Source organism: Acomys russatus, chromosome 7, assembly GCF_903995435.1.
Source record: "Acomys russatus chromosome 7, mAcoRus1.1, whole genome shotgun sequence".
Taxonomy (NCBI): domain Eukaryota; kingdom Metazoa; phylum Chordata; class Mammalia; order Rodentia; family Muridae; genus Acomys; species Acomys russatus.
Window position 1 is genome coordinate 60,629,260 of NC_067143.1, and position 6,000 is coordinate 60,635,259.

Below are 6,000 nucleotides of genomic sequence, written 5' to 3' on the forward strand. Positions count from 1 at the left end.
CTTACTAGTGCTAAACAGCTATTGGATAAAATCTTCTTACATAGTACACACTGACCATGAGGTGCATCGCACTTTCCTAAGTACCAGTAAGTAAATCCAAAGGACAAGTAACTTTCATCATATTTTCTTCTTTTTATTTTCTTACTAAATGTTGCTATTTTTTTGGAATTGGACATAAATTTAACCTTGGTAAGCTCACCTGTTTTTTTTAGAATCTGAAGACTGCAATGGTTCATTTTCACTTTGTACTATTCTAACTTTTTGACTATCTGATTCAGACATTAAGTTGGTAACAAAACAACTGTACTTGTTTAAGACTTCCTTGTTTCAGCAAAAGATCCATGGGTCATGAGTTTGTGGCATAAAACATGGTTAATTTAGATTTAACATCAAGTATCACTAATGTTTTGGAATTATAAGAAGAAACAAAGATGAGAGCATCACATCAGCTAATTTGTAAATGCTGCATGTGCATCTTTTGAAGATGGAACATCACTCATTCTTTTATCAGGCGATCTCTCATGCGACTTCCTGGTGCTCTTAGGTATGGCACACCTTTCTTAAGGGTAGATTAGCACATAAAAATAAAAACTATAGAAATGAGTTTAGTAGTCTTAAACTTACATTCAAACGACTTATATTAAAACTTAAAAAAAAAAAAAAACCAAACCCTATTGCTAGTATCAGGTTCCCCCCACCCCATTCCACAACATTCAAGAGACTATTAACATTCTAAAAAAATATCTGGAACTATTAGGCCAAGAAATATTAATGAGTTCATAACTGCATTTTAAAGAAACAGATCTTTAGAAATATCTTGAAGAATCCTGCCATGGCAAGGGTTGGTAAACACTTAAAACCATACAGTAAAAATTTTTTTTTAAAAAATGCGTGCTTTGTGGGTCATGTAGGCTCTGTTGCAAATATTCAACTCTGTAGTTATAGCATAACAAACGAAAGAATGGGTGGGTGTTCCAATAAAACTTTATGTACCAAAACAACTAATGTGTGGGCTTTAATTTGCCAACCTTATTTCTTTTTTTTTTTTTTTATTAATTTATTCTTGTTACATCTCAATGTTTATCCCATCCCTTGTATCCTCCCATTCCTCCCCCCCCCCCATTGCCAACCTTATTTCAAAGTATATCGTATCTTAGAATTTCTTTTATCTTTCTGATAATTACTGCCATTAGATGCACTTAACTGTTGATAGAATTATATATCTGAACTCTCCCTTCAGGGCTGCAACAATTCTAATAAGCTATATTGAAAACACACACTGTCCCAGGACAGAGAAGTCTAGTGTATTCTAAGCATTATGTATTAACAATGGCGAATAAACTGAAGACCAAAAAGCAGATACTTCGCTACTTATGTCTACTTAGAAGGAGACATATATGTACATTATCTTAAGATTTATTTAAAGTAATGCACACTGTTACTAATTACTCTGCCTACTGTTGTACTAGAGGTAAGAATCAGAACCTTAAGAAAATATAAACTCAGGGCTGGAGAGGTGGCTCAGCGGTTAAGAGCACTGCCTGCTCTTCCAGAGGTCCTGAGTTCAAGTCCCAGCACCCACATGGTGGCTCACAGCCATCTATAATGTGATCTTCTGGTGTGTAGGTGTACATGCAGATAGAGCTTTCATATATACATAAATAAATAAAATTAAAAAAAAATATATAAACTCACTTTAATAGATTTTTCTTTCGTATAATGAAAGAAACATAAGAGTAATGCAAATTTAAGACCATCTAATGAGTACTGTTTTCTAAGTTTTAATTTAATTTGTAAGTAAAAGTATACAGATTGTTCTGTTGATGTAAACTTCATGTGGTTACAGATTAAACTCTCCTCGCCCGTTAGATCTTCAATCAAAATGATTCTCCTGTTAACAGCTAGTGGGTAAGATACATGAAACAACACTTTTTCTTTCTCTAATCTCTTTCTCCAACTTGATAGCCTGAAGTGTAGATTCTTCAAAAGAACAGAACTAAGAGATAGGGTGGGAATGGGAGTAACCAGAAGCCTAGAATAAGAAAAGCTAAATTCAGACACAAGCAGGACCTATACACTTCTACTATGATCATGTTTCATATTTTAAGTACAGTCAACGCAAATGAGTCTTCACTGCAGCGCAGCTCTTGGGTGTTCAAAGAGAAGGCCTACCATGTAGTAAAGTAAGCACGTCAATATTTTCAGTCCATTTACTATGCTGGCAGTTCCCCTGCTTTGAAATGCTTCCTTACATTGACATCACAGAAACATTTTGGGGGAAAACCACAAACAACTAATACTCTTTTTTTTTTTAAAAAGTACAGGCCCATTTTAGTACCTCTAAAACTAAAAATTGAATCTAAAATGAAATTATGCATGCAAGCGTTACACGGCAGGCAATGTCATTACTATAACCAGATCTGTCCCCAATCTAACTGCTAATGCTTCTGGAGTAACTATTAGTGTCTGTGAGCTCTTAGTATCTGTGCTCAATTCATCATATAGATTAATTCATCTAATTGTCAAGAACCTGAGATTACTAATGACTGCACTTCAGCCACAGAGAAGTTGTCACCTGCTGGGTTAACACATTGTTAGTGAAGAATCAAGAAGAGAGACCCAAAAGTTTGACTGTACAGCCCACGTGCCTCGATATGGCGGGCTTTCTTCTTCAAGCACTACAACCATCTGGTACTAGGAGTTGGTGTGTCGGTAGAAACAGATTACCAGTGTGTCGTAACAGCCAGAGGCAGCAATCTTAAACTGGGCAGCAGTTAGAGAACCTATTCCTTGGCAGTGGGCTCTCCTTTCAGCCTTGACTTTTTTGCTATTTGAGAGAGAGAGAGAGAGAGAGAGAGAGAGAGAGAGAGAGAGAGAGAGAGAGAGAGACAGACAGACAGACAGACAGAGACAGACAGAGAGAGAGCGCGCTTCATGGAGCCTCGGGTTCACCATAAATTAGGATCCCTTTCCTTGTTGTCAAGTGGGCACACACAAGTAGCTTCGTTTTCTTAAAAGGGTACCTCGTGCCTTTCCCTTCAACGGGTGCTTCCCACCAGCTCTTGAGAACAAAAGAATCTGTGCTCCTAAGCTTCCAGTTCATTCCCTGAACCGGGTCTCCCCTTTGGGCTGAACTCAAAGGAAAGCTGTGTTTTCCCGAGCTTCACCGCTGTCCTAGGTGTGAATAACACACCCTTACGAGCAGGAGCACAGGCCAATCACAAAGGCTAAGAAGCAGCAGGAGGGGGCGGACATCTCGGCCAGGACCAACTTGCCAACCCTCAGCGACTCAGGGAGGTCACAGGCGAGCGCCGCCAGCCACGCCTCCGGGGGCTCGCTCCGCGTCTTGGCCTCCCCTTGCCTCGGGATTCCCCCTGGCCCCGGGAGGTGACAGAAAGTCGTGTCTACGCCCGACATCTTTCCACTCCACATCCATCAGCCTACCGTCTCGGCCGCGGCTGGGCTGCAGAGCAGCGCCGCGGTCCCCAGCCGAGCACGAGACCGCCATTTTAGACAGCTCAAGCCAGCGGCCATTTCGGAGCAGCCCACAAAGCCGGCGACTCTGCTCCTCACCTTCAGCGAGGGTCTAAGAGCCAGCCGTCGCGGACTGGAGGGAGGAGGAGGGGGGAGATGAAAAACAAAACAGAAGGGAGGGGGTGCGGGGTGGGGTGATGCTGTCAGCTCAGGGGTACCGCCTAGGCCACCTCAAGGGCCTCCCATTAGCGGCTGGCGCCGTCCTGGGTCTGAGGTTACATTTAGTGCCCTAGTGCGGCTTGACGCTAAAGTCGGCGGGAGCGACTTCGCCGCCGTCCAATCAGCGTTAGAGCTGATCCCTACCACCAATCCGCGCTGAGCAGCGAGGCGGGACTAAGGGCCCAGGCTTGGTTCAGGCGCGGTGCGGCCTGGGAGCTGCAGAGCTGGCTCCGGGTTAGCGGGCTGGCGCGGGAAGCCATTGTTCCTTGTGTTCCCGGATCCCCGTGGGCCGCGGCGCTGGTTCCTGGGCTCTGCCAGTTCCACGTGGGGGATGCCGTCAGACAGGCGGAGGCCCGAGTTGACTTTTCCGTCCGCTCTGGTGGCCTGCCCGGGCTCGGGGTGGTGGTGACAGGTGTGGATAGGGAGCCTAGGCTGATGGGTCTCAGCGACTTTTCTTCTCCGAGCCCCTACCCAATGGACAGCTCACACAGTGACCGCCTTCCGGAAGCCGGGAGAAAACCTCACCTTGTCCACTGCGAATCATCTTTGACCAGCCAGGGGTTCAGGTCAAGCCTGGTGTGGTCAGACCTTCCAGGTGGCTCAGGTGTAGGATGAAAGGGAAAAGTCCTTAGGCCTCCTTCTTTTTCTGAGCTGCCTCTCAAGAGTTACCAACTCATCCCTGAACCCTCCGTTGGTAGCTGCAACATTTGGGTATTTTAAGCCATCCATGGCCAGGCTTGAGGTCCTGAGTTCTCTTCATTTTGGTATTGTGTGGCATGCCTGTAGGCCCAAAGATCTCCCCCAGATTGGCACTTTGAAATAGAGTGTGGGTGAAAGTCCAAGTAGCATTAGACAGTAGACCACCATTATTTACAAAGTCTGACCTTCCGAGACTTCACAGAAATGTTTAAAGGTTGGATCAGACCCTGCACTAACGACAGAAAATTCTCCCTTAGGCCTTAACACCAAGAGGACCTCTCTCTCTCTCTCTCTCTCTCTCTCTCTCTCTCTCTCTCTCTCTCTCTCTCTCTCTCTCTCTCTCTCTCCCTCCCGCCTCCTCCTCCCTCTCTCCTCCTTTCTCTCTCTCTCCTCCCTCTCTCCCGCCCTCCCCGCCCTCCTCCTCCCTCTCTCTCTTTCCTCCTCCTCGCTCTCCGCCTGCCTGCCCGCCCGCCCGCCCTCCCTCCCTCCCTCTCTCTCTCCCTCCCGCCCTCCTTCCCTCCCTCTCTCTCTCTCTTTCTCTCTCTCCCTCCTGCCCGCCCTCCCTCCCTCTCTCTCTTTCTCTCTCGCCCCCCCCTCTCTCTCTCTTGTTTCTGAGACAGGATTTCTCTGTGTAGCCCTGAACTCGTAGAGATCTCGCAGCCTCTGCCTCCCTGTTGGGCTCAGTTCTACATGTGAGAACCACAAATTGGTGTTTGCTTGTGGGCATGCGATCCTGCAAGGTTCATTTATATTAGAAAACTTGTAAGATCACAGTAATGCGTCAAATAAGAAGGTAGGGCCTTACTGGTAAGCAGGAGCTGAAAGCTGGATACGTTGGCACATATCGTAATCCCAGCACTGGGGAGGCTGAGAAGAAACAATTGCCTCCTAAAGCAGCCTGGGTTACAAAGCAAGACCTTTACTCCAAAATACGGAGCGAGGGGTGGGAAGGTAATTCAGTAAAGTGCCTGCAGGAAAGGGCTGGCATGAAGCCTGGAGTTTAGTCCCCAGCAGCATGGTGACTCATTTGTAATCTCAGTGCTGGGGAGCGTGGACTCCTGGGCTTTCTGACCTGGTAGCCTAACCTAACTGGCAAGCTTAAGATCTCAGTGTCTTAATATACAAGGTGGGAGGGCTTGAGCGATGGCTCAGAGGTTAGGAGCACTTGTCGCTCCTGCAGAGGACCTGGGATTGATTGATTGCTAGCACTCAGATTATGGCTCAGCTGTAGGGGAATTCAAGAGTGCACATACATGTATCCAGGCAAAACATTCATACATATCAAGTAAAGTAAAGCTTAAACAAAATAGCAAAACAAAATTCCAGAACCCCCCCCCCCACAAAAACAAGATGGCTCTCAAAGAACAATACCTGAGTTTAATTTCTCACATGCACATACAAACACACACACACACACACACACACACACACACACACACACACACACACACACCTCCCCCAAAATCCCAAACAGACAAACAAAACAAAAAACCCTCTGTAATCTGAGGTTCAAGTAAAATCATCACTGTATCAGTGACAAGAGCAAGAACTACTTCCGGGAGGAAGTCTGGGGTGGGAGTCTTATCGACATTAGTTATGGTTAGATTG

General features: G+C 45.7%; 1 long non-coding RNA gene across 1 annotated transcript in view; it reads right to left on the reverse strand.

Moving 5' to 3' along the window:
• The window catches only part of LOC127191883 (uncharacterized), a 38,318-nt gene extending 34,551 nt beyond the window's left edge, over positions 1-3,767 (reverse strand). The window contains exon 1 of the long non-coding RNA XR_007830936.1: positions 3,574-3,767. This is a non-coding gene — a long non-coding RNA (uncharacterized LOC127191883). The remainder of the gene's footprint in view (positions 1-3,573) is intronic.
• Positions 3,768-6,000: the final 2,233 nt, after the last annotated feature.